This window comes from Tetrao urogallus (genome assembly GCF_951394365.1).
Source record: "Tetrao urogallus genome assembly, chromosome: 7".
NCBI lineage: Eukaryota > Metazoa > Chordata > Aves > Galliformes > Phasianidae > Tetrao > Tetrao urogallus.
Genome location: NC_136820.1, coordinates 3093027 through 3114496, shown reverse-complemented (window position 1 = coordinate 3114496; position 21470 = coordinate 3093027). Strand labels below are relative to the sequence as shown.

The following is a 21470-nucleotide window of genomic DNA, read 5'->3' as shown; positions in this document are numbered from 1 at the left end:
CCATTTGTGACATAAGAGAAGCCTTAATAGAAGCAGAGCATTTCCTTAGTTTTTCCATGATCCTGTAAGTAGAAGTTGAAGGGAGAAACGTGTTGTTTAATGAGAATGCTGCTTTAAGGCACAGAGAGAGCCCATTTTCTAAGATTCAAGTTTTGATTTCATAATCTGTAAGAAAATCTGTAGTGGTGTTCACATTTCAGTATTCCAGCTACAGTTAGAGCTGCAAGATTTTATAAATAAAAGAATACGTGTGACTTTCTTTAAAAATATTCCTTCCCCCTTACTAGAAGAAATAGCACAGAAATGTTTAACTCAGTAACTTTGCTGCAAATAAGGGAAAATAATAACAATAAGCCTAAAATTTAATTTCTCAGTTGCAGTAATGGCCATCACTGAATATCACATCCATGTCTAAGTGCCCCCTCAGTAATCTTTGTTTCCATGGAAAACATAATTTCTGTTATCAGTTTGTGTATTCACACACCACGTAACAATTGTTTTAGTTCATTTCATCCAGGAAGTGATTCTGATGTCTAAAATACAGGAGGCTGTTCCTTGCATATATACTGGTATAAATATCTTCTGCTGTTTATATATTTTATGTGATCAAATGTACGGGGTGCATCTGCTAAATATAGCAAGGTATATACAAAAGAAAAAATGGACTTATAATTTGAGAGTGCTGAAATGTCTGCTTTCAGACCAGGCGAGTCCTGTGATAAAAGGCGGGCTGGTTTTTTGAGCCATTGTCATTTGGGTGCTCAACAGTGGTAATGAAACAGACACACGTACTTTCATTAGAGTTGTCGTGCGGGATTATAGGAACGATGTGCAGCAATATCTGATCTCCTGAATTGTAAATGTAATTTGTGTACCTGAAACAGTGTTGGAAAAGCTACAAATTAGTATATCGTGCTGTTTGTTTCAGCAAGTGTGTTTGCCAGCCCCGTATATATATACTGCTAAAAATGTTTCTAAGTTAAAAAAAAGAAAAGTAGGTGAGATAGTTCTGCTGCCTTAGTATGAACTTATGTACTGCTTATCTGAGTTCTGTGACAATTACAGCAGATGCTACAGATGTTGCAGCAGCAGCTCTTAGCAGTTAATTTTAATAACTTTGAGAACAGAAAGGGAAAAAAAATGGGGCTATTTTGATACATTGAAGGATGAAATGAAGCAAATTTATTCAAAATAGATACTTAGCCTTTACGTCCTGGATGTCTCCCTTTAAGATATATTTGCAGTAAATAATTAAAATTTACTTTTATTTAAAGCTTTGATACTGGCATATGAAGGATTATTCTGTATCTGTTTCTCTTTGTTTAATGTTGTGAATAGCATGTTAGGAATGCATACTTAGGGGCTTTATTTGCAGTCTCTGAAATTACATTATTTGTGAACGTGTTTGACATACGATGGCATAGAGATTGGCATTTTCTTCCTCTTTCTTCTATGTGATGAAAGAAAAGAATTTCCTTTATATATAAAATAGCATGTAATAAATTCTGTGTGAAAATTTGCCCAGATTGATTAAGCAAGAGAGGGAGAAGCATTTTAGAAAGTCATAGGGGGGAAAACAAAGTTTTCCTAAACTCTTTCTTTCATGTTTCTTGAAAAAATGGTGATCATGCACTGAATTAGTGAAAATGAATGACCAGTAGTTGTGCCTTATATTTTGTGGATGTGAGCAATATTTCCTGAGTCTTATTTTCATACAGATGAACAGAATTGAATGATTAGATACAAAGAGCTTTATTCTTTCTCATCGGGCACATTCTGCTTGGCCTTCTTGTGACAGATGGGTTTATTTCTGCAGAGACCCACATTGCTCACCTGTACCTTTTCCTAAAATCCACGTCTTTCATCTTACACTTCATTGTTTCAGTATTTCACTGCATACCACAGGAACAGTGGATATTCATTTTTTGTTTTGGTAGCACGTGGCCCCAAAAAAGGCATCTCTTTAACACCTCAGTCCCTGCCCCAGGTGAAAAGAGGGCAGGGCTACGATGAATTATGCTTATATTTGACTAGGAAAGATATGCATTTGTTTCTCTTGTGGGTGCTCTGGTACCGATTCTGGTACCCTTCTGAGGTGGATGCTGCACTCTATGTGTGTCAGATAGCAGCACTAGCAACTTTTTGGCAGTTTGAAGCAGCTCCCACCTGAAGCTGCTTGTGGGTGCCTGGGAATGGGGCACTTAGTCACTGGGCTGCAGTGTTACTTGTGAGGGGTGGCAGGAGCAGCTGGGATCAGCATGGTTCTGATTGCTGCCTGTTTGCCTTCTTTTCTTTCTGTTGTTTTGGTTGGGTTTTTGTTTGGTTTTATTTCCAGAAGCAATGGCTGCCCTGTAGCTGGAGGGGTTGCAGCTGTAATGCTCACCTTGTGGTTTTTTATCAGTGGGCTTTTTCACATCTTAGAACTTGCGTGCAAAAAACTTCCAACACTGAAATAATGTGAAACAAGAAGGCAGTTAAACACAATGAGAAATGCTTTCTGAAGTGCAAAACATTGGGAAATCTCTATATTCTGAGGCATGTAAAAGTAGCATTTTGCAGTCTGGAGTTTGCGCAGGTTTAGAGTTGCTGTTCCAGAAATCCCACTTTTGCCTTGCAGGAAAAGGCAAAGCTGTTTAAGTAGAGATCTTATGTTAGTTATTTATTGCTTAAAATATTTGTGAAGCAGTATCTCCATTTTAGTCATGTTAAGTCATTAAGCAACACATAATTTAAGGTTGGCTGGCCGGAATTCCTGGCACTGTCAGTTTCAAATCAGCTTGTGTTACTCTGCAGTATGCTTCAAAATAGCCACACAGGCCTAATTTCCCAGTTCTCACTAGAAAAAGCTTTTTTTTTTAATGTTAAGTAGTAGTGTTGCTTGAATAAATACGTTAGGATTTGCTACTAAATTAGGTGTCTTTTTACACAATGTCTTTAAAGAAGTTTAAAATAAGTTATCAGGTATTGGTCTGGAAAATGTCAAGAACAAAACAACGTTTAGCTGTGTAATATCACAACTGTTGAGATTCAAAAGCTGGTGTAGACACCGGGCTTATGTTGTGCATGAAATTCCCTGTACAGGAAAAACCCCAGGAAATTCGTCCAAGCTTGAGAAGCACCTGTGGGCTGAGGTTGGCTTTTATAGGGTTGGCTCAGATCGGTGAATCCTTAATCACAGGTAATTTGTGACATAATTAGATGTTGGCTAAGATAACTCTACTAAATTATAAGAAATTGTGTTTGTTTGTTTTTGTCATATATCAAGCCTGTGGGTTTTCTGCATAAAGCTTACAAATTAAAAATGAAAAACAAAAGTAGTGAGTGCAAGACCCAGCCAATATTAGTGGAGCAGAAATGTTTCCTTCTTAAGGATTGCAGGACAGCAGAAAAATAAAAAAGGAAAAAAGAAATGCTTACTACCTTTCTTTTTGTGCTGGAGAAGATTTGTGAAATTAAATCTTCCATCTTGCTGTGATGGAACCGAAGGCTGTGGTTCTGTACCAGCTTTCTGCTTTTTCACAATGCTGTGTACGTTTGAAATAGCGAGTGGGCTCTGTGAGTTAAAGGAATCTTCTGCACTCATTTCTGTAAACAAGGGTTTGTTTTCAAAACCCTGAGCTGACTTTGGTGTTTTGTTTTCCTTCCCAGAACCGTTGCCCCCACTCAGACCTGAGAGTGTCTTCCTATAGAGGCATACACATGCATGCTGCAGCAGAACAGGGCAGAAGTTCTTTCTTCTGCTAGCAGGTCCCTCACATTGCTCTTTAAGGAAACATACGCTATCCAGTATCATCTTAAAACGAGAATTGCCTCAATTAGAATTTATGACGCTGGCTTTGTTTCGGTTACAGAGGGTGAAGGCTAAATTGTTTTTCACCTCTGGAGACGATGGCTCGGCGGGTCAGAGCGGGGGTCACTGCCAGGCTGCTCAGAGAAGCTCACATCACTGTCATTAGCAGCACGGCTCGCCCGTGGGGGAAGGCCCACGAATAAGGAGCCGTCCTTTCATCGCTGTATTGAAGGATGATTCTCTGTGTTTTGGTTATGCTCTTGTATTTTAAGCACCTACAAGGTGTGTCGGCCCATCAGAAGTGTTTTGATGAGATTTGGCAAATTCAGGCAAAGCACTCGGCGTTCATTACTCTCACTGCATTTTAAGGCTCTAGTGTGTATTCCTGCTCAAGGGAAGTATAAAGCCTGGGTTGTTTCAATATTAAAACTAAGGCTTTCTTTGAGATATGTTCAATTTGCAAAAAAAGACTCCTTTCTCTTCAAATAGTTTTATTCAGCAGATCCACAGTGATTTCCACATTGCGGATGCTTTGGTGTGAGGCGTTATCGGTTACCCATACAATCAGAAAGGGCCCTGGGACCAATCCTGCTAGTGCCTGAATGTGGGATACCTTCATTAGAGCATGTAATCTTTGAGTTAGGAGCACTGTTTCATTCCAGGGGTGGTGCCAATGGGGAGCGTTCGGAGTTGGCACGGTTAGAATATCAGCTCACAAATACAGGCCTGCAAGTTTTCAACGAGTCTGAAAATTAGATGATGGGATAGACTGTGATTTCTGAAGGATATGTTTGATATCAACATTAAAAATAGCAGTTTGCGAGCGGTTAGGGGCTTGAATTACCCCTCTGAACTTATATTTTTATCTGACTTCTTTGGTGTAGTTCTCACCAAAGTCGAAGGAGAGAATGCCCTGGTGAGCAGGCAGCAGATGCCCATTAGAGCCTAAGAAGATGTCGTGACTATTGAAACACAAAGTAAGGTGCGGTGGTAAGATGCAAAATCCATCACTGGCTCAGGGCTCCTGCTGTGCCCATGTGCTGCTGCTGCTGATACGGGCATACCGACACAAGGAGAGGCTGGGCTCCTGCTCCCTTTACCCATCAGTGTAAGCAAAACTGGGGAGATGAAGAGGAAATATTACCTGTAAATTCCCTTGCTTTTATGGAAAAAAAAACAACCATTACTGCATCTCAACTGTGACAAAGGGAACCTATTTAAAAACAACAACAAAAAAGAACAAAACGTTAATAAAAAACAACATAGCACACAACTATTTTGAGTGTGGAGAAAGTAATGCTTTTTTTTTTTTAGACAATTTTTTATTTCTCATGAATTTCTAATTACTTATTCTCTATTTTTTTTTCATTTTCTTGAGCTAAGTGTACGTTATGCGTTTCTTAAATGAGGCTTGAAGTCTTATCATCTGCATTTATATACAGAATAACTAGCATTAGTGCAGGAAGGAGAAAAAATGAAATCCGAGCATGCAATTTGTATGACTGAATGACAAATAGTTCGTTTTTAATTAGTTAATCTTTCTTCCCCAGTCTTTGAAGCTATAAAAATAACATCAACAAACAAACTTGTTTAAAAGCAACATAAATGGCTGGCGGTTTCAAAGGGGAGCTTGCTGGCTACCAGGCAGTAAACAGGTAATTTGTGAAAGAACTGTTACTTTCTTTGATTGAGATCCTTGCAGGTTTGTGTTTTGAGATTAATAATAGATCAGACACTTGCACATTAAAAAGGAAGCAAATGCAAAAAAATAGAGAAGGAAAGAGAATTGGATGCTGCAGTCGGACTGTATGCGATGCAGCAAGTTCTCTTGGAAATATGCAAGAGAGGCAGACAGAGAAGAAGGTGTATTTGCCCAAACGTGCACATGGCACCACTTAACACCTCTCTTGATTTCCTTATGCTAAACCAAGAGATAGCAAGTGCTTACACCAGGCTGGCACACTGTCAGGGGGCAAGCTGTATAAAGTTTCCTGCTGTCAGGTTAATAAATTTTTTAAAAATATCCAAAGGCAGAGGTAGCTGTAGGAAGCTCATAGTAACAGTTGCCATTCTCCTACGGATCATTTTTCTCTTTAATATCCCATGTAGCACTTGGTTTTCCTTGTTGCGTTGTTTTCCCAGGTTTTGTTCTTTCTGGTATTTGTGGGTTCTTTGTTTTATTTCTTTTTCATTGCAAAGCTGTTTCTTTCTGTTACATCCATCACCTGTGGTCCCCTTCTGGAGAGAGAGATGGTCAGAGGATGGGAAGACGGGCATTATGGCTTTTTGATATGGCGATGTATTCAGTATACTCTTTTTTTTTTTTTCTACTAATGGTTTATTTTTTGACTTTTATTACAATTACCATTAGTACTAGTTCTATTATTAGCACTATCAAAATAACATTTTGCTGGTTACAGAAATCGTTTCTGATGGGCTTGGTGACAGAAGGTACATTAATATGACAACTAAATCTGAAAATTAATGATGAAGAGAGGCAAAAGCAGAATAAAATTAAAATCTATAATTTGTGAGCTTCAGCTGGAATATTATTTTGTAATGGAAATGGTTTGATGTTTGTTCATGTAAAGTCTTTATTTTTCTTCCCTGTGTAAGAATCAAAATCAATACTGGTATGAAACAAAAGGAGATTTGTATTGTGACATGTCCTGCTTTATGTTCTGATATTGCTTTGATGCTCTCGAAAGCAGGTCTGAGCCCTTTTACTTGGAAAGCGGGGGTCATCTAGAGAAGAATAGTACCTCAGCCTGTCTGGCTAAATAAAACCTGCTGTTTTCAGAGAGACTGAAATTGGGTTCATTCTGTAGATATTCGCTGGTATCTACATCTACCAAATCGATGCTCAACCCATACCCCAGCAACTCTCTAAAACGTGGTTAACACTGAGCTACTGCTTGGCTATTCCTAACGATAGTTTGGATTTTTTCATTTTTATTTCAGAATATACAGAAGGAGTTTTTGGGAGAGTGTGTTGTTTTTTATCAGGTGTCCTTTCTTTTCAGAAAGGTAAATCACTGTTTTAATTTCAGAAAGTAAAGCAAACAAAGAAAAAAACCTGGTCACGCTAACTGAAAGTGGTGACAAAGGTTTTTAGAAAAGAAAGAAAGAAAAAAAGAAGGATTAAATATTAAAATCATCAATGTGGCTGGAATAGGGTGTAAATTATTTTATTGCAATAAAAGAGTCAGTTCTAAAGCAATTTTATGTTACTCTGAAGATATGAGTGCTAAACAAATGAGAAGAAGATTTTTCCTGAGAGAAACTACAGCAATTTATGATTATATTAGTTCTTTGCAAACTGTTGTGCTGTTTTTTGAAGTCCTTTAATACTGGCTTTTAGAGATAGTTGTGTGCGTTTCTGTTCAGGTGATGGTTGATCTTTAGTGATTCTGTGAAGTCTTTTTAATTTTCTAGCTCATTGTCCAATCTCACCTACTCTCACTTGTTTAAGTCTTGCTTTTAAGTTGTTGTATAATGAATTATTAGCAGCCGGTTCAGTTCCAGCAGAAAGTAATGGAAGTCCTTTAGGAGACTGCAGTGGACACAGGATCTCACTACCTATGCCAAGTCCTTAAAGAGGTCAAGTAGAAACAAAAATGCCTTCTTTCCTTTCTTACACTTGAATTTTGCAACTCTTCCCCTTTCCCTTTGCAATTGTTTTTGCATGCATACACATGCATGGTGCACATAGCCATGCCCAGGAAGGTGTCAGTAAGGTCTAATCAGGTGTTTTGCTTCTCTGCTGTCAAATTTTAGGTTCTTTAGGTTTCCGTGCTTTGCTTGAAGCTTATTCTTTGGGGTAAGATTTGTTACTCGAACAGGATGATCTAAAACCGTTGCTTCATCAGGAAGCCAGAATTGTTCTTCAGTAAATATACCCTAAGGCATACTTTAATATATTATACTATTAAGAATGTGTAATTATTTATTGAGGTAGCACGGTATTAACTGGAGAGGAAGAACGATCGTTTGAATTCAGTCTAATCTTTTGAGCAAATACAACATAGAGCAGTTTTTATATTTTCTTTTGCATATAATTGGGATTTACTCGCATGGTGTGAAGATGTCATGTTTGCTCAGCAATTTGAATAAACATGAGGCTAGATTTTGAGAGGTCTCGGGTGAGCACCCATTGGCATGCTTGCAGGAAGGTTTTGGGATGCCTTGGGATGTTTGTTACATTAATACTCCCGTGCCAAACCGCGGACAGCCCTTATTGCACTCAGACAGTGCTCTGCAGCCTCCCATGTTCCACCTAAATGTCAGCTGAACATACAGAAAAGAAGGAGTGACTGCTTTGTGATGCCTTCATCTTTGCCAAAAGAGGAATTATTTAGCTGGTCCCGGGTTACCATGGTCTTCCCTTCCATCATGCACATAGATGTTGATATCATGAAGGCTCTGTGATTCCATGCCCGCTGGTTTGGCGTTGCAGAATGGACAGCAATCCTGAAGGGCTGACATCTGACCTGCTCTGGGCAGCAGCCATTTTTTTACTAATGCTGAAAGCTACATAACTCTGTCAGATAAGCAAAGAAGTGTTTTTTAAGGCAATGGTCAGAAGACTGGCAGTGCAGATTGTCATAATTGGACTCTAAGAAATAATTTTGCACCAAAAATGGCAATTACTACTGAAATAAAAACATGACTAGAAAAATAAGCAATGGGACAGATATATATGAGCTCAAAGGTGATTGTAAATGTATAGGCTTGCTATTCCTCCTCCTTTCTTATGCTTCCTTGCCTCGTATCATAAATATTTGGGACTGCGAGCCACAAATCTCTCCACTGGAACAGTGGAATTTGTAACTGGAGGAAAGAAAAAAGGAAAAAAAGAAAATTATTTTATTTATACTTTTGTTTCCTAATTGATTATACTTTATTCTCATAAGTACAGTAAATGTAATGATGGTATCCAACCAGATGAGCACCTGCATACGTCATTTGATTTTTCTCTTATGAAGAGAGCGAAGGGAACTGTTGTGTGGCTCTGTGGCTAGGATTTGATGCATTGCTTTCCCAGTCATCTTACATGGCTACAGCGGGGTGAGCCTTCTCATAACAGTTGCTGACAAAAAAATAAAAAAATAAAAAAAAAAATCTTTCAATCAGTTGGTGCTGCTTGCTCTTCCCCAGCCCCCACATCTCTTTGCTTTTACGAGGCCATGAATAAAAGAGGAACTGAATGATACGAAGGCTTCCTCAGATGAGATGTCCTCGTTGATGAGCAACTTTGGGTCTGCTGGGACTTTGGCTTGTGACTCTGGAACTCCAGGGGTCAAATCAGAGCCATTCCTGCACCGCAGCAGGGTGTAGGCAGTGACCAGCCTGAGAACTCAGAGCAAAGCGTCCATCTTGTGGGGAGGAGCAGTGATTAAAAATCAAAACAGAAATTAAATCTCCTGACTCTGGTCAGGCTTCTGATTTGTTGTTTGTTTGTTTGTTTAATTTTTGACAATCTGTTTTGGTTTTGTATTTTCTGTGGCTTTGAATAACTGCTGTGTTCTGAAACAGTTGAAGACAGTTTAAAAAAAATATATATATATAAAAAAAATAAGATTCTTTAAAAGACAGCTTACTGCTGACTGTTTTATTTTGTTTATATCTGATATTTCTTGTGGTATTCAGATGGTTGTAATAGACTAGCAGGAGAGCTGCATGTCTTGTCATCTGTAGTGTATCAATACGTTTTTATAATGATACAATAACCTGAACCCTGTAACAGTTTATGATCCATTTGAGAATTCTTATGGATTCTCAGAGTGACGGAGACCTGAAAAAAGAACTTGACTGCTTTCTCAAAACTGGTGCTGTGACAGGAAAAACTAGTGCGCCTGTGATTTAGTTGCTAAGGAATCATATTGATCTGATTCGTCATTAAACTTTTAAGTTTAAAAGAAAAAAAAGTCGAGCTGTTGAAGGTGGAAAAAACGGTGATGTGATTGTGAGGGTCTGCAATACAGGTAAACGGTGCCATATCACTCCTGATATTGATTTGTTATGATTAATAAATATGATTTTATGCATTACCCATGTACTGTATCCATAATAGTGCTTTTTTTAGAGCAGGAGAAAATTGCTTCTTGCTCTTTATTTTTCATTGACTATTTTTAGTCAATGATAAATAAAGAACTTTAACAGCAGTCTGAATGCAGGAAAGACAGGACTTTAAAGTGGGACCTGCAGAATGTAGCAGTAATGAATAACCTCACAAGGAAGTATACGTGCAGCCATCTTAACATTTGTAATGATACTAATTTCCTCCTGCCTTTTAAAATATGCTTCCACATGAGCTCTCAAAAACCATAAAAGCCTGGCATGTAAAGTAAATTGTTTGTCACTTGCTGACGACCTGCCATATTTATTGTCAGGAGAAATGGACATTAGTTGGAAAAGCAGTTGTTAAAGGCCAAACAATTTTTAAAGATGGCAAAGATGTGCAAGGGCTTTCCTTTTTCTAACAATGAGCCACCCCTGCAGACATCAAAAGACAAGATAATAAGACACTTCAAGCACAATTCAAGATTATATTCAACATCTAAAGGCTCATCTCTTGTCAGTTTGCATTTACTCTCCCAGGGATGTGATGCTTCTATCATCATTCTGTCAAGAGGAGTCTGGCAGAAGCGATGAGGGCCCCTCATTTCACACACTTAGTGTTTTTTATCAAATAGCCCACGCTTATTCTGATTCAGCCAAAATGGAGGGATAATTTGAAGAAGGTCATGCACAAGTACAAAAATCTTGTGCTGATTTGTGTGATTAGAAGGCATTAAAATTGCACGTTTACGTTAGTTCCGAGATGTTTTGTCAGTTTATTTAGTAATACACTGTTGAAGCATTAAAAATCTTTTTTTTTTTTAATTAAAAAAAAAAAAAAGAAGCTTGCTTAAAACAACACATGCTCTATTATTTAGCAAATAATCTGAGCAGTGAGCTATCCTAAGTGGCATTGTTTTAATGTATTTTTAATGTATCCACAAAATACATTCCCAGCCCTTCTTCCCTTTGCAAGTGGGATGTTCAGGAGCTCCGGAGGTGAAAGCTTGGTCTGCTTGGACCCATTAAGATTTTCCTTGCTGATGGTTTCATCCTCTAAACTCTTGTTTGAATAAGGATTTAGGAGGCTGAAGTCAGCACTGATATGAAGGTAATAATTTGACAGTACACACAGGCAAACCTGAGTACTGATTAAAACAGTACAACACACGTATGGTTACTCAGAAGTGATATTATTTAAAATACATGCTATCTTTGATTTGTTGCACAGATGTTTTGTGGCCCATCTCAACCCATTCACGTGGACAATTTTTGTGGAACCGTTTTTCTGGAAGCCAGAGCTGGAGCAGTGTAAGCATACAGCACCTGAAGTGTCACCTCCAGCCTCTTCCTTCCCTTTCCCATTCTGTAAAGTTGTCATCTGGCTCTGTGTGTGCTATTCATGGTAACTTATCAGTTCATTAGGAGTCAGTTGTTCTTCATTTTGGGGAATCCCAAAGGGAGGAGCGGGACATAACTTGACTGCAGAAGCAGTTCTTCTGATTGTTGTTTCATGGGTCTTAGGTTAACGATGAAAATACTAATTATTCAAGACAGCATTTGAAAAGCAATTCCATTAACTATCAAAATAATTTGTTGGGACAGTGTTCTCAGATAAAACAGAAGAAAACTCGTAGAGCAGTGGTCTGTAAAACTTTTTGATAGTGCACCCCATCAGTAAAAAGTTTAACAGGCCCCCACAGTGTGCGTTTGTTTATAAATTATATGCATGTGGTCCCATGATAAGTGCGATCCAAAACACGCACAAGAAATTGGAATTGAGAAAGGATGAAATAGATATGGAAAATGCTTCATAATTTTTAAATATCTATTTGAGGTACACATTTTTTTTGGTCTGTTAAGGCATGCTGTGCTCGGAATCTTCAATGGAGCAGGTGGGCCAAAAGCTGTGCCTATTTTCACGTTTTCTGTCTTAACTAAATTCAGTGCAGGTCCCTTAGAGATGAGTGAGGGCAGAATTTAGATTTTATTTTTTTTTTTTGACTGCTTATGTGCAGTAAAGTCCTGAGAAGGATGTTGAATCTGTTTAAAATGTGCAGTCACTTTGCTTGTACAAGCTGCTAGCTTTCCAGGAAAGAAAATAACAGTGGTTCTTCAGCAAGTTTTTTTTGGCATCTCTGTTGGATGTCATGAATGAAACTTTTCTGAGGATTTCCTTTGTGGCACGTATTACATTCGTGTCATCTGGATTGTACCACCTCTTGTTTTGGCATTACGCAGCTCTTTTTCCTAACAAGGAATACAAGGAGCTGACAGGGAAAGGAAGGCGCAGGTGGAATGGAGTAAAATTGTTTTCCTCATTCCTGACTTTGATTTAAGCACCAAGAATAAAAAGGCCGGTTAGTGCTATCAGTATTACTTGTGCTTGAAATTGGCTCCACTACACAAACCGTAGATGGACCAGAACTCGGTGGGCCAGGCATATCCCATTGAAAGCAATAGGAAATGAGGCTGTTTAAAACCTCTTAAAGTGGAGCCACTGCTGAGGGACTCCACTGGAGCTGCTCTGAATTTTGAATCAGGAATTTATTAACTCAGATAGGAAGGAGCTGTGAAAGAACCTGCATTTGGCTTCGTGGAAAACCTTGCTCTGTGCCTTTCCTTTACACAACACTAAAGAAAAGGAAACCTGCAATCTTGGTGCATTCCAGAGGGCTTCCCCAGACAAAAAAAAAAAAAAAAAAAAAAAAAAAAAAAAAGCCTCAAGGGAATTAGGAAGCTGTGAACAAATTGTCAAAAAGATAGATGAAATTGCTGACTGACCTACTGGTAAGATAGACTAACAGCTTCCACCTCAGTGTTGTGGCATTTATGCTGCAGTGCAGAGCAACTTCCGAAAGGAATCCTCTCTCCTGCACATGTAAATGCTTTGTGTATGTAATATATCAACAGAGTGTGCAGTATTGCTAGGGAACTTGTAAGGAGGAGTATGCAGTTAAGCAGCTGCAGATGTCTCAACTGCCAGTCTGTTATGTCCAGAATAAACTGTGGTTTTTTGCTCACATTCATACTGAAAATACTTTCTTGCTTTATTTATAAGGCCTATCTGTATTCAAAGATTTCTGCTGAATTATTCTGGATGGAACTCATTTATGTGTGTCCACATGACTGTGCATCTGCTCGTGGCCTGCTCCACACTGGAAATTCAGCATCCTTTGAGGGAGACAGTGAGATGCTGCCTTTGCAGGATGCTTCTCATCAAAGCATGAAGGAGTGGTAAAGATTGAAGGGCAAATATGACCCAAAGGCAGTGTGAACATAATTGTGCAAGATCCATATTGCCACTGAAAATGCAGGTGGTTACTGTAAAAACCTTAGATTCTGAATGGAATTTCATTTCTAATAGATTTATTTCCCAAGTTTTTACCAGCTCAGGCAAATTTTGTTGTGCTTTCTTTCAATAGAAGCATATAGGCTCGTACTGACTGTAGTCACTCTGTGCATATCTGTATTTTAGTGGTTGCTCAGAGTTTACGTTCATTAAATATCAGATCCTGAAATGCAATGTACTGGGAGGGGAGAGAAGAGTTGCTGCTGAGTTCCAGTCTCCCTGATACAAATTCAGGCCTGCTTAAATCTATCGTAGTTTGCTCATATATCCTCCTTACTCAGTCCCTGCCTTGCTTCTTTCCTTGAGCCTGCACTGTTGTCCTGGCAGCTCTCTCCTCAGGCATGAATGTGCAGAAGACGAACAGTAATAACAAGTACTGTTAAAGGTCTGTAAATTGTTTTCCATTTGCTCTCAGGCCCCAAACTGTGGGAGTTGTCAGAATACATGCAGGGAAGCTAATACTGATGCTCAGTGCCAGAGAACAAACCAAACATCCCTATGTTGAGCAACCGTTCTCAGTTTAAAAAATAAATGGTAGCTGTTGTGAAGTCCATTGGAAGCATTCCACAGCAGGATCCAGGAAATGAAAATGAATTCCCATAAATGAAGGTTGGAAAGGCACTATGTTTAACACATTATAGATGTCTTGCATTTCTACCTGTCTTACAAGTGACGGGAATGGGTAGTAGCTTTCACGGAAGTAGTTGCATTGATTTGCTCTGTGCTGCACCCCTAGCTGCTCTCTGAACCACTCTAAGTTGTGCTGGTAAGAATTACCTGGTATTCTGAAAGGGCATCTTGCAAAGAAACAGAAAGTTCACATGTAAAGTTGGAGGAGCATTTCTCAGTTGGTGTGCACCATATAGTGTTTCAAAGTACTGAAAAAAAAAGACCAAAACCAAACCAAAATAAAACCACAACAACAGAAACCCAGTTCTGTGAATTTTAAAATCAAATTGGAAAAGCTAGAACGGCAAATGAAGATGTTGGTTGTACATTTTCAATGTGCACAAAGGAATCTTCCCTTAATGCCTGCACTAATCTGCCAGGAGCCTAGGAGGAGCGTGCACTTATGTAAACTAAGTGCCTATTTAAGCTCCTGCACAATGACACTTTGGGTAATTCTGTATGCTTCTGGGTTAGTGTTTACATGAGTTGACTGTGCATTGTTTTCATGGGTAAGTGAAAGTGAATAAGCATGCATAAATGTGTTTCCGTAGATACAATTCAAGCTTTTTGTGTTACCACTCAACTATTTTTCTGTTTAAACTGTGACTCTCACTGTGGCGTCTCCTTTAGAAAATCCTTGCCTAACAAACAGCTCATTAAATCATTGATAAGATTCTGCTAGACAAACCCTGGATAACACTGGATATCACTCCCTGGCAAGCAGATACACATGCACACACACATATGCCCCAAAACGTACGTTTGTCCAATTTGATAAATATTTTCTTTGTGGGTTTTCTTTTGAAGTAAAACTGCAGTCAGGCCTAGTGGAATTACTGAAATTGTTAAGCTAGCTATTAAGTAATGAAACTTCTGGCTATTCAATACATCTTTGTGGTTTTAAAATCATTGCCATATTTCCTAAGCATCTTCCATTCTCCCTCCTGAAAAGTTTTTTTCAACAGCTTTGCTCTCAGAGACAGGAACAACACACATAGCAAATTATTAAAACAGAAACTGTTTTCTCCAAGAAGCATGAGTTCAGAACCACTCGGTTTCACTCCAGGAGGTAACATCTCAGAATGCAGTAATAACCATTTACTGATATTTAGTCAGGAACAACAGCAGGAGTTGAAGAAGGTAGTTCTCTCACTTTCACTTTGCAAACTGTGAATGACTTCCATGACTACTGGACTTGTTTGGCAGTATTATATTTTTATTATGTTTTTTATATCTGTAGGAAGACATGTCACATTATTTTAGTAGATAGGGAGAGGTGCTTTTTGAGAAGTGGCTAGCTAGCCCATGTTGAATTCATGTTCAGGGTGATATAACCCACAGGTGGCAAGCGTGCAATCCAACAGGAGTGACCTCAGGAAGCCCAGCCCCCTTAAATATGTCAGAATGTGTTATGGTAAAGGCTATTAAAATTCAGTAGAAATGAGTGACACTGGGAACAGCTGTTAAAAGTCAGTCTGCAGGAGATAAAGGAGATAAAGATAGCTATAGAACTGTTCAATCAAAACGCAGCCTCTTCAAGTAATAGAACTACTTCTCTGATTGTTTTTTGATTAGAGGGTTTTTTTTTTGGTTTTAGCATGAATTAAAGAGACACAAGAACACCCATAGTCCGACTGTTTCAGACTCACCTGCTGTGAGGCTCAGGTACTGATAAAGAGTAATGAGAAAATGAACTTTGTGGCATTTTGAATGTCACTCTCTTGTCATCTATGGGGAGGAGGGTGTTTTAATATTGTTCTCTTTTAGTCCTTTAACTGAAGAAGTCTCTGCAGAGGAGCAGAGACAGCAAGGACTAGATATTTGTCAGTCTTCTAGAAAGACAATTTGATTTAACTTCATAAAAATAATAGAATGTATTATTGGTCTGTTGCAACACCAGGAACATGCTCATTGTCTTTTCTTATTCTCACGCTGGGATACTGTCTCCAAAATAACTCTCTGATCTTTCCAGTCCAGCCTGCCTTTTCTTACAGAGAATTGTCATAGAAGTGCAGGTAAGAGCCAAATCTGTTTGTTTAATGATAGGTGACAAATGGTAATAGATTCAGCTAGAACGTTTATAAACATGTCTTCCGAGTGGAAAATATGACTTATGAAAGGAGTGCTACTAAAATAATCAGTAGTCATTTAAGAATTATTTTTTGTAGGGCACTTTCTTGGGGCTGTTACTGTACAGAGAGCACTTCTGTGATGCAAGTCAGCTGCTGCCAATAATGCATAATTTAGCCACAAGCACTGAGGTTTACATAAATCTATGCAGTGTTTTTCTACAGCGCAATTTTATTTGAAATCATGCTTGTGAATTTTAGACAGAGACCGAAAAGCACTGCAATAATACTTCAAGTTAATCATCATAGCAATGCCATGCTACATTTCTTAAAAAACTTAAGTAAAATCCTCAGCATTAAAATCAAAGTTAATAACGTGAAATAATAAAACACTTAACTCTCAACTCACTCTGCTGGAGTTAATGACAATTCCTACTCCAGGCAAGGTGATGGGAACAGGGAGGTATTTTTCTATGACCAGCTGTAAAGGGAAGCTCAGTGAGGCTTGCTTAGGGAGGTCCGGTAAGTAAGTACCTCCAGAAGCTGTTTTATGATCACACTGCCAGGGCCTGCAATGTGGATGCACGGATGTAGGCACCAAGTGGTGCCAACAGATGCTGAATTAAGAGTTGAACAGGTGCAGAATAGCTGAATGATTCAGTGGGCCTAGAGATTGTCAATGATTGCTATACATACAACTGAGGAAGTATTCACAACCTTAAAAGCCATCCAGTTCTTTGGGGTAGGTGATCCTTGTCACCTTTTGCATCAGTATGAATTAGTAAGGTTTCCAGTAAAAACTGGTGGCGTGATATTCCTCTCCCTTACTTCATCTACTGATGTAGCATATCGTTGGCTGTTATTGATAGAAGGAATATTTGTTTATATTAATTTAGTACAGATTGTTTGCATCTGGCCTGTATTCCTGTGATACGAGAGTTAATTTCTACTTAACCTCATTAAAGTCATTTACACCTAAACTCAGTGCATGTGAAACACTTTCTGAGCAGGATGGAAATGTATTATGGCTGCTTAACACAGATCTACCCGCTGTGCAGTGCAGAGGGACTTTTCTGTTTTGAGATTATGTTTTTATCTGAAATACAGCACAGCAATATAAAACCCATAAAGACATTTATTTTTTATAATCAGGTATTGCTATAAGTCACAGTTTTAGCTGACATTCCCTGCTCTTTATTGACCTGTTTTGTGAGATTTTGTAAACTAGCTAATAAACCTTTGTTCCTGCTACTGCTAAGTTTAGTACAGTACACTATGTTCACAGTTGAAACAGAAGCTATGGTTTAGATAATTAAAATGGTTCTAAATGTCTTGATATTTGTGAACAAATACACTTTTATTTTATACCCTTCCCTCACATGACCTTTTCTCTGATTCATCTTCGTGTCCCCCTTTAATACAGTTTTTGAATTCCTCAGGCAGCACAAATTGCACCTCCCTGTAACTTGTAAGAGGTAAAGAACTTGTGTTGCTTCAGTACTTGGTTTTTAGGTGCTTCAGTGGAGTCCATGGTGTTGGAGGCACGTTGGGGAAGTAGTGAGTGCAGCAGATGCAATTATCCTCCCACTTGTTTGCTCTCTTTGGAGAGTTAGGTGAACTCTAGACATCAGACTTTTGGGCTTTATGAGCTTCTGTTAGCCCAGGCAATCTCTGCTGGTAATGTTAAGTCCAGCGTAGATATCTGTGAGGGGTTCTTTTTCCACCACCTCATTGAGTTTCTGTTAGATGAGAACAAACTGCTATGGATGAATGCTCTTCTGCTTGGAACACTGGAGCTGAAAGGAAATATTTGTAAAGGAATAATTGCATGAGATGGTGAGAAGGTTTTTTATCCCATTTTCACAAATGATGTGGCCCAGATTTGGAAAGACATGATGTGAACTTCTCCATACCAGTCAATTCTATGAAGTTTAATGTTTGGAAGGTCTTCCCTCCCACTCTCCTGTTTTACAACACTATCAGTAAGCAAAGCCCTCTTCTTAGATCCTCCTTCCTCAGTCTTATGATAGGTACTGTCTGCTAGGACAGATGGATCTTACAAGCATTAAGAGAAGAGTTCCTAGCTTCTGTAATCAACAGGCTTTCACCCTGGCAAAAATTTCCAGTGTTTATTTCCCATTAAGATAAAGAATGACCTGCTGTTGGTATGGATAAGGAAAACACTTTCATTTCCAAAACTTGATGGTGATCTGCACGCTCTTTGAGTTCTCCTGGTGTTTGGAGTTTTTGTGAGAGGCCTTTCAAGTTGATCTCAGAAGAGTGTTCTCAATGTACAGCTCTCAAATGCAGGAGAAGCTCCCCAAGGATCTCTGGTGGTAGTGATTGTTGTGGCACACCGTGCTGCTACTTATTTCTTCTGCACATTAAAGCCAAGTCTTCTTTTATGGTTACTGTCTTTTTAACTAAAGTTGTTTGGAAAACATGTTCCATTTGTAGTACACACAATTTGATACTGCTGTGGTGGTAACTGGCTATGGTAAGTTAGTAGTGACTGTCAAAGGAACAAATTTAATGCCTGAGGAATATTAATGTGAAGTGTTCATGCATAAAAAAGAAGTTAGTTGGAATTTACATAACACTTCCTGCACCTGCTTGAATGAACTGTTAGATTATTGTACAAGGCTGCTGCAGTTCAAATGCTTCAGCTTCTGCCATTCTCAATGGATTAGTAAAAATAATTGTGTGATTTGACAGAGGAATTTATATTGTGTTTGAGAGTCTTTGAGCAAACACTGGAGAGTGAAAAATACATTATAGACCTGGTGAGCCGTGCTGTGGGAAATGTAAACTATAAAGCAGTGATATATCTTTAGGAGTTGCTTCTTTTCTACTACTTGTGAAACACCCCCCATTTTAATCGCTTGTGAATAAATAAGATCTGTGGTGTAAACTGAGGAATGAAATTTATTAAACTGATTATTGTACAATTTTTACAGAAGAAGAAAGAAAAACTTTAGATTTTTCCAAGGATAAAGCTAGATTTGATCCCTGAGGATATGCTAAAATCCAGCTTCAAACTCAAATGCTTATTATTAAAAGAAGAGTATGCAGTTTTCCTTATGCGTGCCTTTACACGACTCCTCAGACTTTCTAATAAAAAAGAAAATTTGCTTTTTAGTTATTGTAATGGAGGCAATTAAGTCTTGTAATCTCCTTAACTGCTTACCTCCTTTGGCTTGCTCCTCCTGATTAAGAAAGCAGTAGCGATTGATATGGTAGATGTTGACAGTTAGATTCCCACAGCTACACTAACCGTAATAGGAGTTGAAACAGAGTTATTATAACCTATAAACTCAAGGGTCATGTGGAAGAAAGAACAAAATGAGATGGTAAGGGTAAAGCACTTTGTGTACTCCAAGTTTCCCATGGTAAAAAAAAAAAAAAAAAAAAAAAAAAAAAAAAAAAAAAAAAAAAAAAAGGAAAGAAAATTTAAAAATGTTACACAGCTTGGAGGTCAAGTCCAAGTCGTCTGTAAACTCTATCAAGGAAAACAGACTTGTTGCTGAAAATGCCATAAGCTTACTTCCTAGTATTTTACAATGAAGCACAGGACTGTATAATATTCTTACCATTTATACAATGCTGTTTTAAAACAGTTAGTTTATTCTTCTTGAATTTTATTTGGATTCACTTCATTCATTCTTCATTCCAAGTCACTCTGAACTTTCACTAGTATTTTAGATTTTAGTAATATGATTGTTTTCTCTTTTGTACATTCTATTTGTAAATGCTGAAGCTTTAAAAAAAATATGAAATTAAGCTTCAAATCATCAAGTATAAATTTACCTTAGGGGTATGTAGATAGGTAAGCCCCGAAGAGAAAGAAAATCAAGAAAAGTTTTTACCTGTTGCTTGTCTATGTTAATTTAACATCAAATTTAATTACGCTTCTTACTATTTGTATTGTACTTAACAAATAATTCCCCTGGCATTACAATAGGGCTTTCTGATTAAACTAGAGTTAAACTATTTTGAGCGACTCTGAGAAGTATTGCAAGCATTCTGGAGGACAGGCAGGACTTTAGAAGTGATGCCTGGGAGTTGCTTGCTCTGACTCACTAGATTATGATTGCTTGTTTCTTTATGAGGTTAATGAAATTGGTTCTTGAGGACATGTAGTAGGAGTAGTCATGCGTTGATTGGCCATGGTTTTAATTCTGGTTCTAGCACTTAGGATCACATGAGCTCATCATTTAAAGTCAATTCTCTAGCATTAAAGTAGCTATGTTTTTTATTTTTGCTTTCTGCAGTAGAAGTGTGATTGGAGCTATATTTCCTGTAAGATATCAGATTGCAATTCTGGGGCCAAAGTACTGCAGTCGTATGGTTTAAATCTGGCTTAAAGCCGTTAGAAAAATTCATATGCTTCAGGTGGCAAGACGCCTCACTAAGTGAATATGGTAATGGTACCAGGACCATTGAAGTAATAGTAACAGGCATTTGAAATTTCTGTTTGTGAACTTCTGAAAGCCACCACTGAAAGATGTGGAGAACTATACAAAGAGCTCACTTACACCACAGCACCTAGCCTAGTGAAATGACAGGCTTGGACTTCCCTCAGGACCAAGAATAGGGTTTGTTTAGACCTGCTTTGCGTGTGGGTCTTTATGAGTGGAACACTCCTCACATGCATGAGGAATGTTGTCTGTACCTAGCATTGCCACTGGTCTGGAGAACAACTGTTATTCTCAGCCATGAGGACTGGATGCAGTGACTGGCCAGACCAGCACAAGTCACAAATAGTTACTTAAAAAACATGATAAAAGTCCATCGAGTATCTTTGCACAGTTATGAGCTTCTTACACAGCAGTAGTGGTGGTAGTGAGATAGCAGGTTTCTTTGTTCTTTTTTTCTTTTCTTTTTAGAGCAGAGATAAATTCTGCTGATGGGCAAGCAGTTTTTTATTCCAGGCAAATTCAGTGTAGCATCCTGCATCTGCCTAGAGCTCAGCTGGAAGAGGCAGCCTTAACTTGAAAGAAGTTAAAGCTGCTGGAAGAGGCTGCTTAACTTGGCCCAAGGTAAGATGCCTGTAAGAGGCAGTAGCTCCTGGCTCTCAGCTCCCCACACACCATGAAAGCAGTAAAATTTGGTCCTCATGATTCATCCTTCTGAACCAGTTCTGTATGCTGTGCTCTTATGACCCTTACAGCAAAGTTGCAGTGCACACTGAGGTTGCGTCTCTCAACTCCTTCAGGTTCAAATGAAATCCCCAGTGTTCTGAGGACTCCCAGAACTGCCAGGTTCAAGGAGTGCGAGTCACTGAGCTGAATGCTGGGGCCGGTTATCTCTGGTACCCATGAGCATTCAACCATGCACAGCCAGGCCAAGCCCTGGCAAGATCAGCTACAGGGGCCCATGGTTGGCACCTCATCCTCAGGAAAACTGAATTTCACCATCAGCTCATCTTCAGAAACCCTCATGCTGAAAAGTCTACAAGGTTACTGCCTTAATGAATTCCTTCCTGAGTTAAGATGAAAGGTTTGGCAGTTTGTAAATTCATTATTAGCTT

At 38.6% G+C, this 21470-nt stretch overlaps 1 protein-coding gene across 1 annotated transcript in view; it reads left to right on the top strand.

Moving 5' to 3' along the window:
* Positions 1–21470, top strand: part of POU6F2 (POU class 6 homeobox 2) — a gene marked incomplete at both ends in the record, with an annotated part of 303527 nt that overhangs the window by 56520 nt on the left and 225537 nt on the right. The window lies entirely within an intron of this gene.